The following is a 16,236-nucleotide window of genomic DNA, read 5'->3' on the forward strand; positions in this document are numbered from 1 at the left end:
GCAGCGCTTGTCTGTGGCTGCCTGCCAGCCAAGCTACTTACACTGTGGAGCACACAGTGCCCGGGCACTACGGGCTAGAGTCAGGCTTCATATAACTCTGGCTTCCTGGGCTAATAAAGATCATATCTCTGGCTGTGATTTAGAGTGAACATGATATAGCATGTTGACAGTCTTTGACAGAAGATATGTTTGTAGGCGGCTAAGTTGTAGGTCACTGAAACGCAAAAATACAGCAGAGCAGAAAAACAGAAAATAATGCCTCAGGATGATCCATGCAGGCAGGCTAAGTGAAATGATGAAACAATTACTCTTACACAGAGCTCTGATCATGATGTACCAACACTCCTAACACTGACAAGTCACAAAATCAGACAGGCCTTGTACCAGACTGTGACATTTTCATGAATTCTGAAAAGAAAATGAAAAGGTTCACCACCATCTTTCCACTCCAGGAGCATTCGAGACTCTCTGCCTGTTTGCCCGCCTGCTTTTCAGGCATGTCGCTGCCAACTTGGCATATTACCCAGGCGCTACACTGGTGTCGGCAGTGAGCCATCTCCGCCAGCTCCATGATTGCCATGATCTGGGTCGGCAAGAGTATTACATGGCCACCTGGAAAGAGTCGAACACCTGGACGCAGCTTAGTGCCCAGCTCAGCTATAATACCGGTCTTTTTTTCTGCCAGTAAATGCAAACCTCTCTTTTCTCTCTCCTCTCTTTCACATGGTGGGCACAAGTGATTAAGCATTGTGTAGATCTACTGCTGGTATACAGTAGGTAATGTTTTACAAAATCAAAGTGCTTTCACTTTTAACGGGGTTTATTGGCCTGCTGAATAAATGGCAGCTAGCAAATGGTGCAATCTACCGCAGACTTTCTGCAGAAATTACAGCACGTTTACTTAAAAAGAAATGTATTTTTTTGTGGCACTATGGGTTGTTGCCTTGTGTGCTTTGTGCTGGGTCAAGTATGTATTACCTTGAGAATGGATGCAGCGGTTACAGTTTTGAGCAATATCTCCTTGTGTTCGGCACATCCAGAATAAATTAAAGCATTTTCTGTAGCTGCTGAATTTATTGTAGCTGCGTTTAAGCCTAGAAGGAGTTTAAAGAATGTCTTCTTTGTTCACCATTAAGTCTTCTTTCATTTCTCCTTGTATTATAAATCAACAAGCTTTTTTTAAAATTCAGCACTGAAAGTGCTGAGAGAACCACTTGCGTCCTTGCCAGTGAATGCTTCGTGACGGCACTGTCAGCCCACATTGTGCCAAAACAATCCTCTTGACCTCTGTCACTAAATTTCATTGTCTGTGATGAAATTCTGAATTTATATTTTCGTCGAGGCTTAACCTGTGTTTTCTTATCTTGACGCTTAACTCAGACTGGGAGGATCAATTTGCCGCATCGTTCAAATAAATCTTTCCTTTGTCCACTAAGATAACTCACTAATAAGTGACCCCTAGCTTGGCCCTAGCAATCGCTACTCTTTCTGTGTTTGCTATCTGGTTAAGGAGCAAACAAAGACAACTTGTTTCGGGTTACGCATAAGTAATCAGATATAATCATACTGTTATCGTCATGTATGCCCCCCTTACTATCAATTCTAGAAGATAAAACTCAAATTGTAGGATACGAGTCCACGGATATATACTGCCCCAAGACAGGTCTTGTCCTTTGTTGGAGCACACTCTATTTATATCACATAATTCACTTCAAAAAAAAAAAAAGGGGGGGGGGGTGCTATTCACCTTCTCGGGACAACCGGTATTCATTAAAAATGGTTCCCCTTTGGTAAGTTCAAGAGTCACAAACAGCAGGATATAAAATCATGCCTAAGACAGCCTGAAGAGGTAAAACGTCTGACTTTTTTGTGATCTTGACAATGGATGTCACTGGAGGCCATCAAATCCAGACAGCTCTCACAAACGCATCCCAGCTGGTTCTTCCAAATCATCTGCAGCATTGTGGCTGTTGGAGGGGGGAGAAAAAAAAAAGAAAGAAACGGACAGAGATTCGAACACTGATTCAACACAGATGCTGAGGACTGATAGGGACAGTTGCAGGTGAGTGACAGTGCATTCAGTACAATGCGAACGACGTGGAAAGGTCGTGGCAGTAAAGGGCGTCGATAAACAAAACAACACCGCTGCCCTGCAAACGAGGCAGCAGAATCTGACTCATAGCTCAGAATTTGTGCTAATTACTAGACCTGTGGGTGGTTCTTAGTGGGAAATGTCCACTGCTTATGTGTGCTCATATAAGCAATCAATGGCTTTAATTAGACTATTAGGTGGGATTGGGTCCCAGCAGACTACTTCCTAGTCTTAAGCAGTCTTATTGTTTATCTTGCTGATTGCTGAAAGTGCAGCATGCTGGGAGGTTGGAGTATTGTGACTATTGATGTTGTTTGGTTAGATCTTACACATGAGAGAAGAGGGTTTGCCTGACTCGATGTCTGGTTAGTAATGGCTACTGCAAACATATGTTGCTGCTTTTTCTCTCCGTCGCCTAGTTAGACCGAAAGTCTGTTCATGTTAAAAGGGAGTTCTGTCACCTTGCTGTTGCCAATTGCTTGCTCAAAGGGAATCAGTGGATTGGGTTTAAGGTTTTGTAAGGTCATGACCTCATAATAATAAAGTGCATTGACTGGACTAATGTTGTGATTTGGTGTTTTATTCATCATTGGAGGGGTAGTGGGAGATATATTTTGGCTTTTTTGATGTAGATGAATTGTCATGACTTTGTGTTTCTCAGCTGTTCACATACGGCCAGATTTACTCTAAATACCAGTGGGTGTGGCTAATTTTACAGGTGAGGCTGCCCTAATTTCTAAAACCCAGGCGCAGTCAACTTATTTCATTACAAAGTGCAAAAAAATAAGAATTGAATGTGTTATAGAATCAGTTTGTGTGGTTGATGTAAATATTCTGCTATATATTGCATACAAATTGCATACAAATGCAACAGGCTTAGTCGTAAAAAATCTCTGCATGTCCCACATCTTGCATGTAATCTTGTCACTATTTTTTATACCAAAGCCCAATTTGTGCTGGAGCAGGGCATTAATAAATCTGGCCCCAAAATTTCATATAATATCAGGCAGGTTAAGAATTTTAAATGTGGAGAACTGGAAGAATTTTTCATATACAGTTTTGAACAGATCTTCATTGTTTCTATTAGGATAATATCTCTAGATTTCATAAATGTCTTACTAAAAGTTTAATGGCTAAATATAATATTCAATACAAATATTCATGTATCTCTGGGAATGAATTCCAGTAACTCAAGTGGTTCAGTATCTGCCCACACTCTCAATAGACTGTTTAGGGCTAACCATTAAATGTGAAATAGTAGCAAATTAGTAACATCTTTGCTAGAATGGTGGCATCCTTATATATATATATATATATATATATATATATATATATATATACATAGCAGTGCTTATTTCAAAAATCCACTGTACCAGATTATATTTTCACAGCATAGACTCACTTTTGCTTTCATTGAAGATAACAATATGATACCAGAATTCAGTGGGTAAAGCAATATCTCCCTATGCATAAATTCATATTTCTCTAGTGTTATGTTTTGAAGGGGTGAACCTTTAGTCTCTGTTTTCTTACTCTGCACAATTCTGTCTTTACGTTCTCCTGAATTTTGTTCCATTATCCCCGCCAATTTCTTTTCGAGGTGCAGTGTAAGCCGAATGTGGCCTTTTCCTTCAACTGCTACGGCAGACTTGTAGATCCAATAACACTGAGTTTACTGAGCAAACATGCTGAAAAAACACTGTGGCGCTTCCCCATCTTCATATTCAATATTCCACATCACGCAGATTCACTGACCCCTCAGAACTGAAACGCTGTGAAATAGGAAACCCTAATGCCGGTATTATTTTCAGTAGCCTTTTATCTTGAAGAGTTGGATTTTTATATAAGCAAGCAGGGTGACACTAAGAGGGATTTTCAGTGCTAGTTTTTATTCAGGAAGGAGAAATAAAAATGAGGTATACAAAGAGGAAGAGAAACACCTGCTAAACAGGCTAGGTAATAAGGAGGGTGGGGTGGGGGGGGTTCATAAGGAGGCTATTACAGAAAGTGACAAAAAGGGCTTGAGGTGAAAGAGCCAATGAGGAAGAGAGAGGCAGGAGTGTCATAGCTGAAAAGTGTGTGGATGATAAAATAACTTCATGCATGTTTAAGCAGAAAGGAAACACGAGTTAAAAGTTGATAGAATGAAGGACCCAGTGCCTCGCCAGAGCAATGACACCTGGTGCAAAAGCCGTTCATGGTCCTCAGAAGATACATCCAACTGATTTAATCCTCTCACACCAAGTGTATCATATGTGATCAACTAGATTTGTTTGATTTTTTGAGACTTATAAATAATCAGTGTGATTTTTTTCCCCCTCTCCATAAAGCCTAAATAAGTTGCAAGATAATTTTTTAAAGCAATAACTTGCAAAAAAAAAAAAAAAACAGTGCTGACTTTAGCAAATATGATACTAATTAAATCTCATATATGCAAATAATATTAAATTAACTCAATTCACAAGGTTCAATAAACACTCCATTTTCAACACGTAAATATTCGGGCAATTATTTCATGGTCCAGGTTTTAAAGAACTGACTGATTTTGGTATTTGTGATTTGATGTAAAAACACTGGCATATATTAGAGATGAACTGCAATAATTAAGGGTTTTCATCTGTCAGGTGAATTTTTTACTACTTTGCAATGCCCTTAGGTTTTTTCCTTAGATATTTCCATCAGCTTCGAGTGTTTAGCACTGATGTGCAAGCACTAATGAAGTAGTTTTAGTTGAAAAATAAAGCAAGACGACTTTACCATTTATTGATAGCTCCTCAAATAATGAACAGTAGCTGATAACTGACTGACAGCCGCTTACTGAGTCCTGAAAGTGGTCATTAGTTGCATCAAAGTAAAAGTTTGGAATCAGACACCTGGTTATACAGTTGAGTTGTATAGTGTGTAAAAGATAAATATGTTGTGCTCTGTGCTTATACTCGTCTGTCCTTCACTATCTCTCATTGTCATACACACACGCACACAGACTCCTCTCGTCTCACCGGGGAAAATATCCACTGTCAGTGCGAAAAATGGAGGGGAACAGATGGCATCAGAATGATTGAAACCACCTACAATGGTTCCCACAACTTCCCTGTCTCTCTCTCTCTCTCTCTCCCTCACTCGTCGACCGCTTTCTCCCTCTCTACCTGCCCGCTCCCGCGTTCTCGCCCAGCTACACCCAAGCCTTTTCAATGCCAGTCTCACAGCTCTTGCCAAAGAGGCTCAGGCTCAGTGGAAGCCCCACGGCACCACACAAAGTCAGCCAAGAGGAGAAAGAGAGGCGGGAGAACGGCAGAGAAGAAGAAGCGTGGAGGGGAGGAGGACGCAGGGGTTCGGCTGTTTTATTTCTCCACCTGTTTGAGATTTTTCCCCCCCCTGTGTTATTTTCAGCCCCTCTATTTTTGGATCACTGCACTGCTTGCAACAACTTGAAATCACGAAACGTTCGCTCTCACGCACGTGATCTTTTGCTCCTTAAGCAGCTGAAATAAGTTTCAGTAACAAGAGAGAGAGTCCCTCTTCCCCCCCGCCCCCACTTTTCCACTTTTCCTTTTTCTCACCCCGGCCGCCAGCCTCTCCCTCCGGCCCCACCTTACCTCATCACACCTCCCCAACAGCAGGCTGGTTTGCTGAGCGCCAGTCATGTAAATGAGATAGTTAGCAGATCAAAAGGCATGGAGAGGAATTTTTAATAGCAGAAGAGGTGTTGATTAGTGTCAGGGAAGGGGAGACGAGGCAAAGTGCAGGCAGCCTCTATTACACCCCAATGCTTTGAGGCATATGCTAAAGTGAGCGAGCGTCGACGCATCTGTGTACACTGATGTGAGGGGGGGAGACAAAGCAAAGGAAATGTCTATGCGTGCTTATTTTCGCATGCATTTCCAGCATACCTGCAGACATTCGCCAGTGATGACGCTGCACGTGTGTGTGTGTCTTGGCATCAAAGTGTGTGTGTGTGTGTGTGCCTTCCCTCCGGGAGATGATTGTTAATGCATAATACATAGCTCCATATTTCCGACTATAACAGCAATAATGTTGGTGCGCTGAGTTTATGAAGAGGGGATCAGGTGTAGGAGAAAGTGATTACAGGGCATAAACACCGCTACTCATATTGCTTCATTGTGAGTAAGTAACTGGCACCAGAGAGTGCGCCAGAGACCGTGCTGATCAAACGCTTGACAAGAGCCTGACATTTGGTAGTTATATAGAAGTGACACGGATTAACGAGGAAGCGTCGGACAAGGAGGCCTAAACGCTCCAAATGTGCATTAAATTCCGACATATTAATGAGGATGATCTGGCTTGGCTATGCTTATTTATATATATATTCAGTTGGCATCAGCAGCTGAGGTTTATCGCTGTAATCGGTCAGTAATACACTGCATGTAATTGTGGAGTTAATTATACTTTAGCTTGACACTTAGCAATTAGTGTAGCATTTTTAATTAGCCCTCTAAGGGATTGTTTTAAAAAAAAAAAATTTTATAAGCATCACGCTTACATAACATTTTGCCATTTGCCAGAGAAATGTGTGACTGCTGCCAGCAGTCTTTATCTCTGAATCTAAATTTGAATGGAACCTTTAGATAAGGCCTAGGAATAAATAAACAGCAGTTCAAAGCTGGCATATCACTGGCCTTCAATCTGTGTCCAGGGGCTCGCCCGCCTGCTTTTGCCCGTGTCAGAATTTTCATCTTCCCGTGCTCCCCAGCTGCACGACACCCTACCTCTCGCTCGCGCAGATGGCAGAGAGGTCGAAGCACTTTAATGAATTTTCAAAGGAGCTACGTCGGCAATATTAAAAGAAGCCCCCAAACTTAAACACGTCTGACACCCGAGGCACGACTACATGCAAACCGCCCTAACGTGCGAATGGATGCCGGCCCCCAAATATACAACGCGCAGACATTAATATTACTCGTCGTTGCGAGCCAATAACATCCACAAACACAAAGAGAGGAAAATACCACATCCTCCGCGCTGTGGCGGACGTTCTTAATTAACTCCATTAGAATGACAGGCACCCGCTGGAGGGTCAAAGGTCACTTTTAATGATGAGCTTACATATGGCAGCCACCATGTTGCCTTGCAAGAGAAACGAGCAACGCTTCTGCTGATCCATCTGTCCCGTGGTAATGACTGCACCTGGCCTCACACGGGCCGACGCACACAGGTAAACGGCGCTCGCAGAAGTAGCTCAGCTCGCCGAGAGAAACACAATTAAAAAGCAATAAGCCCGCTCACATCTTGCAGCCACATTGTTTACTCATTATGTCTAATTATCTGTTTGAGTCAGAGATTTAAGGAACTCCTTCGTACAAGCTCCTCAGATTGTCGGCGTGAGCGTTTAGCGTGCAATGGGGCCGTAAATGACTGTGATCTTTAGACCTGAAGAATTTCAATTGGAAATGCAGTCAATTGTGAGGCGTGTCCTCGTGACCTGCGGTAATGGTGAAGTGTCAAACATCATTAAAGTCTCTCTCTTTGAGCTTCTCCAGCTCACACCATAGCCTAAAGTAACAGCAGCTCCAGACCCAGGTTTTTTTTTAGCTGGCCTTGATCGCGCCGGTCGACATACGAGTGCCTGTAGGGTTTCCCCCCTCCCGTCTTCACAAGTGGCTGATATGAAGGGCCGAGCCGGCGCCACACTGCTAGAGGCATCAAGGCTATTGCCGCTCCCTCGTTTTATTTCTTCCTTTCTACCCTGTCCTTCCCTCTACTTCTCCCCAGGCAAGAGAGTCTTTATCCCACCTCTACGTAGCTGAACCCAGGGTCAGAACTCAGCATAGAGCCCACGGGTCTATGATCTCCTAACTTCTGATCACTCATCAAGGTCTGCCAGGCTGAATTCCAGAAAAAAGCCGCATTTGAAAAAGTCCCTTAAATCCCTTCAGTGTTTTTTTTTTTCTTTTTGTCTCTTTCTTTCTTTTTTTTTTTTAAACACAAGAGGGTGGGCAAAGCCCCCAGGAAGATACATCAGACATGTGGCTTCATTTGAGTTAGCTCTGTTATGTCATTCATTTTTTCCTATTGTGCTTTTCTAGCATAGCAGGTAAAAACATGAGTGATCTCTCTCTTCTCTCTTTTTACAATGTTTTTGCAGTCTGTTGAAACTCTGTAACAAATGTGTTGAAATTATAATTGTTTCAGGAAAAAAGAGGCATCTATTAGTAATTAGTCTACCTGTGATTGCTTAGTTTGACTCCCGCCTGACCCGGGGAGGCGAGGGGGGGTGGATGAGAGGATAGTAATAAAGATTTGGGATTGAGATATACCGAGCACGGCACTTCAAAAAAGAAGACAGCTGGAACAGAAACAGAACATCTGCTGCTGTGCTAACATAAGCATACCTCATTCCCGTACTGTTATGCCTGAGCAGCCTTTAAACCGGACAGCCCCCCAGTCTGACAACTGCCTGATGAAGTTTGGAGTTTCTATAACTGCGCTCATCAAGCTGTCACTCACAAAGTACTTATTCACACCTCAACTCGGAAAGGGATTAAAAACAACTGAGCAATATTTTATTTTATTTTATTTTTTTAGTCGGAGAACAGCCTCGGCTCTGGAGCCGATCTGGCTTTTCGTCTGACTTGTGTAAACTTCTAGATACTTCCGCAGTCTGTGTGAGCCCAGGCCATCTGTAGCCTCTGTGGTGGCTTCTCTAATTGTTTGTTGCGACACACACGCACAAAAAAAAAAAGAAGTAATGTTTATTTCAGCTCAGATGGAAGAGTGTGAGCGCTCTCTCTCTGCATCGCTGATAACGAGGCAGCAGCGTTCCCGTCTCCTGCCGTATCTTCTTCGCACCTTTTTTCCCTTTTTCTCTCTGCGTCGGAGCCTTTTTGCAGCTAGCTGGAGCATGGCCAACCTGAGCCATTTTGTCCCATTATGTGGTACTGTAAAAAAACAGCTGCTCTCATTCCACACTGGTGAATAGGTTAAATGGTGACACAAGAAGCAGGGCCTTTTTTGTCATGGTCTAAATTGACCGACAACAGGCGCTTGAGGTTTCACTGTTCCTTCTCGGCTGCCTTCCAGCTCCATTGCTTTTGATTTCCAATTAGTGGGCACTCACTCCTGTAGCCGATTTGAGGAGAGCGAGCTTTCCCTCGCTCTCTCTTGCTGTTACTCTCGCTTTCTGTGTGCATGTGTGTATTGCCTTGTGCCCCTGAGAAAAAGTGGAGCTGTTTATTTGAGGGGGGGGGGATGTCTGACTCGCTGATTAACTGCAATTAAACTGAAAAGGTGCCCTGTGGAACTAGACCAAAGGGGAACAGGGGATAGGGCGGTGGGTAGTTTGATTTCCTGGTCAGTATCGGTCCCATTAGTAACATACTGTTTTAACAATAACGCCTTTTCTATGTACAAGGCACCCAATACCATTATACTGTACATAAGCTGCAAGACTACTGCAGCATGTTATTTGAGTATTTGAAACAGGAAACATAGATAATTACAGAGGAAATAATACTTACAATAAGAGGTACAGTAATAGATACATATCAAATCAAACTGTTGCTTTTCCTCCACCTTACTTGACCCGAGAGACAAATTTTCTCATTCACCTTTATTCGCCCGTCCATGAGAGACTGAAAATTGGCAATAAAGGTTCGTGCAGAATTTCTAGTGGCTGCTAGAGGATAATTTAGCCACAAGTTATTTAGCAATTTGATCAGACCTTTAAAGATTTACTGCGGCGGTTGGTGTTAAGAGATAGAAGTCTTAATCTTTAAGGGTTTTAAGGCTTGATCGGCAGAGGGCAAATCTTTTCTAGATAGTCATTTGGCTGATAATGTTTGATTTATCATTGTTGGAATTAGTACTGCGAGAGATCCACGAATCAGATTGAAACCACATCACTGTAATATTGAGCTAATGTATTTAAGAAGATGTGGTGGGGGGTTTTTGTTGGAAAAAAAAAAGAAAGAAAAAGAAGAAAAATAAAAAACCAAAAACAGCAGTGTTGTCTGTGATGCGGTGCACTATGAGACGAATGACAAAATTCAACACTGGCAGCGTGAAACAGAGTCTCTCTCGGGGAAACTGATGTCCTTGTCCAGGAGCTGCCAAATCTCAGAGGACGCACCATACTGTACCCCACACCAAAAATCCCACCAAGGGCAGATGATGCCTCTTTAAGTTTAATCCAAATTCTTGTATAAAGGGTAATCTTTGGCACCATTGTTTCTCTGCACAACAATTCATTATGAAATGAGACTGTGTTCACAGTGCAACTACTTTAACTCTCCTGAATACCACTTTTTGAGCTTCGGAGACTTGAGTCAACAGCAGATATTTGAAGCTTCACCTAACGCAGGGGTGTAGTGACTTTGATAACCCCAATGTTGTCTGAAAATTGTCTAAGTTGACTCCAAGCTAGAGCTGACTAGGTTTAGATCTTCTGAAAAACAAGACATATTCACACTAGAGTAAAAACAGGATGGCAACCTTCTTGTGACTAGAAAAAATGGGTTATTGCCCAGAGATAGCACTGAATGTTTTTCCTATTTGGCGACTGATTGCAATTAGCTGTGGCAGACACTTTTGATTGCAAGGCCTTTGCACAGATCGCCTGGTGGAAGGCAGTCTGTCTCCAAACACTCCAACATAGACTGACTGCAGTCCCTCTGAGGCAGTTTAGTGATTCAGTCTTAGTCAGTGTGCACTGATGAGCCCACATTGTCTGCAAGGCCTCTCTTTGAATTTCTGTTTAATGTGAATTTCAATGGCATAGCTGTGTGCTCATTTATCACAGTAAATTGATATGTTATCACAAACAGATTGCATGCAATTACCAATTTAACCCCATTCAATTGCAAACTGATTGCAGACTTTCTTTTTCTTATTGTAGTTTTATTGCCTTCTTGACGCAACAAGCTCACTTTGAAAATGGCATCGGGCCACGATGGGTTGCAGGATTAGTCCCTGATCTCGAAGTAACTATTTCAAAGATAACAAGATGACAATGTTTCACGATAATTTAGTTCTCATACCAACTGTTTTCCCGGGTGTGACCGTAGGATGAAAGACTACGGAAAGTTGCTAAATCTGGCAAGAAAGTTGTGAAGTTTGCAACAGCAAAGTGAGCTAAAGCTGCTGTGATTATCGCTGCTTTGAGTAAGAAGTTTCTCTGGTGAAAAGAGATGGTAAATATTTCTCTTTTGTGCATTTACCCACTAAAACAGTTTGACGTATGAAGGGAACAAAAGTGTGGGGATTACTGTTATGACGTGCACCCGAGTTGAGATGGTAAAAGATGATCACCCAAATTTTAAAACTCAAAACCAAAGACCTAAATTACAAACAGCCAGTTATTAAGATACAGCTCAAGTAAACACTCCACACACAGAATCAAAATCAGCTTTATTGGCCAGCTACAAGGAGCTGGACTCTTTTTGCTCTCTGTGTGCTTAAAAAAGATGTGCAGACAACAAAAACGTGTGTGGCATATGTGCAGATTTGCATGCGCAATGGTACAAAGTACTGGAATAAATATGGAGTCTACAACTGGCAACTACTGTATTTATACACCTATAGACTTGAGACAATGAAAGCTTAAATGTCAACAGGACTCTTCGTGAAATGCACTAACTTTCTCCTAATTCTTGAAGCTATTTTGGTACAAGCGATGTCATAGTGAGCTGCCACCACAACCACAAAGAAACAAAACAGAAAAAGAAACCAAAAGAAAAGAAGGCTGAATTTAAAAGAAAACATAAAAGGGTTCACGGTGAGGCTGCCAGTTGCTCATCAAAGCAAAGCTATTTCTTCTTTATTGCAATGGCTAGTCAAGGCTTAACTTAAAAGGAGCCCAGGCCTTCACTAAAGACCCACGTTGGTGCTGTGACATGCTCACTATGCCACATCTCAGAGGCTTTTTGTAATTCCCCCAGTACTGACCACTCAAAACATACCCAAATCCCTCTTGTCAACAGAGAAAAGACAACACGGGGAACAGACTTCTCAGCTTCTTTCTTTTTATTTGACTTGTCAAAAGTTTCCATATCGTGTTTTGGGTTCTACACAGCATAACTAAGACCTTGGAAGCAGCTTATCTGCTTAAAACAGGAGGGTGAGAGAGGGTGAAAAAAGTGTCTTAGTCTTCCATCTATTTCCTGGTTCACAGAGTGGGTTTATTGAAGCCACCAGAGCTTCAGTTTCTCCCTCTAGATTCTCCCTCCACCATACCCACTAGTCTAATCCACTTAGGCCCACGCTACCTCCACTAGTTTTGATTGGCTGGGCATCCTAAATTTCCACCACAGGACTCAGAAGAAAAAAAATCAATAATCTTCACTGCACTGCAAAAAGTCTCTCTGTTAAAAACACAGGAATGTGGAATAGCTGAGAGCGTAGGACTTGTCCTTCCTGACAAAGTACAGTCATCTAACTGTACGTGCTTCATTGTTCTCAAGCATTTGCACTTCATTGCAAAATGCACCGCATGTAAACATTTGCCACAACAACTGTATCTTTTACATTTTCGTTGTTGCCTATTACTGGCATGGCTCGGTCTCTCACTTTCTCCCAAAACTGATGCTAACGCCGTTGAAACCCCAGGTGCTTCTCCACAGCACTTCAAGTCCAACATCAGTCCCTGCTACCCCCCTTCCCCAGGGTCCAATTTTCCTGGCATGAAGCTTCAAGGTCCTCAGCTGAGCTCTCTGTTTAGCAACAACAGTAGCAGCGAGCACGGATGTGTGTCAGGCGGAATGTAATGAGCGTCCCAGAGATTGAACCCCAATCTTCCTCCGCCTTTTGCCTGAAAATAGATTTGTTCTCACGCACAAAACAGATATTGCAATCACATTCACTTGTTGTTGATCCTCGTGGGGATTTGCTGCATCCCTACCAAAAATGTAAATGAATGCAGGGAGTTTTGGGGGCTGAGGGGGCGGGGATAGAAATCATCGGTGATAAATCATATTACCCGCAAATTCTGCTTAGCAACAAAACAAGACTGCACTGTAAGCAACAGCAACTCCGAATTAGTCCTGAGTCTACTATTTCCCTCACACTATTCCCTGTTATTGTCAGCTCACTCCATTTCCGTGTTTTATTGCACATTTACAAGAAAGCAAAACTGTGCTTTAGAAGAGTACATTTGTACAGGGACCACTTCCGATGTTAAAAAAAAAAAAAAAAAAGCACGGTGTAATGGAAATCCAGTACATATTTCTCAGCATGGTGGAATGTTAGTACAGGAAAGCAGAGGGGAGGGTTGGGGACCAGGCCTATCTCAATACCCCTTTCTGTAACTCATGGGAATGTCAGGTAGCAGTGACTAGTGAAGATGTGGCTAAATGGTGGCCTTTTTTTGGCGTGCTGCCTGGGGTCTTTGTGGCGCGCACAAGACTTGCAAGACTGCCATTTTATTACGCCTTCGGAACCTTGGATGTCCGCTGTCGGACTAACAAGCTCGGGGAAGTGTAGTAAAAGGTCCAGGACATAGGGTGAGAGATATCTGAGGGCTACTTAATTACCTCAGAGACATATGGAGAGAGAGCGAGGAACACTCTGGGTGTGGGTTTGTGTGAGCACATTTGTTTGTTCTGTGGTTGTGTTACACTAGTGGGGGAACGAAAGAAGAAGGGAAAAAAAAGGCGATGACTCGCAGGTAATGGATTGGGTTTCTGCTTACATAATTTCTGCCTCCACCTTTAAAATTTTGAAACACTGACAAATATTAATGCAAGTTGTGCAAACTCGGGATCCTCGGGGGAGACTATCTCAGACGTTTCATGTCCCTCGATTAATAAATGATGTCCCCCTCTCTTGACACAGCCTATTCTTAACCCCCCGACTCTGTACAATGCTGGGAGATGATCATTTTTCAGGGTAGCCGGAGACAGCCTCAGCCTGCGTTGAAGTTTAGCTTGCTGTACATTGTAATTTGCTGACGTTTCTTCTTCTTTTTTCTTGCTTTCTCTCCTCCTCCCCCCCCTCCCCCCCTCCCCCACTTTTCCCAAATGACTTGCTTACAGATGTGACCAACCATTCCGCACTAGGTAAGACTTGTTTCATTTTTCATAGCACTATTCCCAAGAGTGAGAGCGCTGTTTGAATTGTCACGTGTCTATGGAAGTGATGCAAATGCATGAATATAGAAAAAGGGTTAGGTGACGGGTGGGGTGGGGCTTGGGAAGAGCCAACGCAACACCGAGATGCTGATGTTTGCCCAGTAAGGTACGCAATGCACTGCAATCCCCACCCATCCCCTTTTCCCATATGTGTGTATGAGAATACACAATGGTGGCTTTCTCTGGCAAGTGGATTGTGTGCTCTGTGCCTTCAATTTGAGTTTTATTCAAATGAGAATCAAATGTCCCAGATTGTTCAAAGAATACGCCAGCAGTGTTGACTTAAACAAGCATTGAACGGATGGTGTTTGTTTCCACTCTGTGGTGAGTGTGTGGAAATCTCACATGTGCTAAGCTGTGAACCCCTTTGCTGTTTCGGCAAGTCCACGTGTCAACATGAAACCGCTGGTAGCGTGGATAGTGGCCATGTAGTGAGAGAAACCTGGATTTCTTGTTCCCGGAATTAACTTTCCTCTGAAAGTTCATCCATGCTTCAACTTTTCTTTTTTTTTTTTAAGGTGGTCTGCCATGTACTGAAGAGCTGAAAAGGACAAAAGTTTTTATACTTGGTAAAAAGACTTGGAGCAGTTTTACACTCTTAGCCATAAAAAAAGACGCCATAACTCCTGCTTCCAACCCACTGAACACTCCCTCTCTGTAGTCAAACTGCATTGCACTCTGGCGTTCTCAGATCTGCTGCAGCATTAATTAGAAATCCCACACAGATGCACAAAGAAAGAATAATTCAATTCCGACTCAATACCACATTTGTTTTTTAACCTAGAAAGACAGCTGATGAGGGGCTCACTTTATAATTCCGTTTATCCTGCGCAGGTCATACTTAGTGCAGTTGTGCTCATGTGGGTCTGATGGATGCTGCTTTTTTCCTGCATATGTCAGAACTGCATTAATTACTTTTCCTCACAGTGGTGGAAACTGCTTCAAAGATTATCTAATAAAGCCATGCATTGTAACTGCAGAAAAAACAAGGCTGAATGTGGATGTCAGGGTTATAGGGGGGGGGGTTTGTTCCAGAAAGCAGGTGCACAGTACTGTGCACAAGTCTTGAGCCCCCTTTGTTTCCTTATATTTTGCTAGGAAAATGGGAAATAGGTGCAGGGATTATTGAAGTTCCAGATTACAATAATAACCAGCTTGATGTTTAGTGTGACCACCTTTATTCTTCATCGCAGCCTGAACTCTCCTAGTCAGTTTTCTCATAATTCCTTGAAGCAGTCTTCAGGAATAGTTCTCCAGGCTTCTTGTAGGACTGTCAAAGCTCTTTTTTTTTGGTTATTGGTTGCCTTTTGTTTTGTGTTCTCTCAATATGATCCCGCGGTGCTTCAATAGTGTTGAGGTCCGGGCTCTGGGGAGGCCAATCCATGACTGATGGTGTTCCACTGAGTGTTTTTCTATCCAGGTATACTTTTGCTGCATTGGCAGTGTGTTTGGGATCATTGTCATGGTGAAAAATGAAGCCATGGCCGTCAGACATTGGTAGATCAAACCAGATGTCTATAGACACACACTGTTGTACATCCCCCCCTGATATAATGATGACAAATTGTCATATTTGGATTCATCTGTTCATATCGGCGCTCTTCTCTGATGGATTTTTTCCTATTTCTTAAGAACATGACTTTCAGAAACTGTTCATCTTCTGTAGATGGTCTGTCACTTCTTCATTTGCCCTCCACTTGTCCAGTTTCTTTAATTTTTTGAAGGACACACTGGGCACAGTGACAAGATAAGCCAAATTTTCAGGTAATAGCTCTTTGGGAATCACATTGCTGATGCAAAAAAATAATATTTTATGTCTATCAAGTTGTTATCTTTTTGTCTTCATAGATTCAGCTAACAAATGTGAATAAACGTGTTTTTGGTTTAGGCTAATGTTAACAAAGTGAACAAAGATACAGTCTAAAACTGATTCTTTGCCAAGTTGAATGTTATATATAGACACAACACTGGCTCATCCCATGAGTTAGGTGCCTTTTTTAAACTTCACTGATTCATATGTCAGTGTTAAGTGGCTGAAGAAGCAAACAAAAATGGGCTGATTAT

The 16,236-nt window shown here is 42.5% G+C and overlaps 1 protein-coding gene across 39 annotated transcripts in view; it reads left to right on the forward strand.

The window, feature by feature from the left end:
* LOC120721802 (receptor-type tyrosine-protein phosphatase delta-like) overlaps nt 1-16,236 on the forward strand; it is a 404,829-nt gene that overhangs the window by 97,312 nt on the left and 291,281 nt on the right. For 38 of the 39 annotated variants that reach the window (XM_040012365.1, XM_040012377.1, XM_040012374.1 and 35 more), the window contains exon 4: nt 14,077-14,100. The exons of the other annotated variant lie outside the window; for it this stretch is intronic. The gene's annotated coding sequence lies outside the window, so the exon portion shown is untranslated. The remainder of the gene's footprint in view (nt 1-14,076; nt 14,101-16,236) is intronic. 39 annotated transcript variants of the gene reach the window in all.

The sequence above is a fragment of the Simochromis diagramma genome, unplaced genomic scaffold (assembly GCF_900408965.1).
Source record: "Simochromis diagramma unplaced genomic scaffold, fSimDia1.1 OVJJ01000604.1, whole genome shotgun sequence".
NCBI lineage: Eukaryota > Metazoa > Chordata > Actinopteri > Cichliformes > Cichlidae > Simochromis > Simochromis diagramma.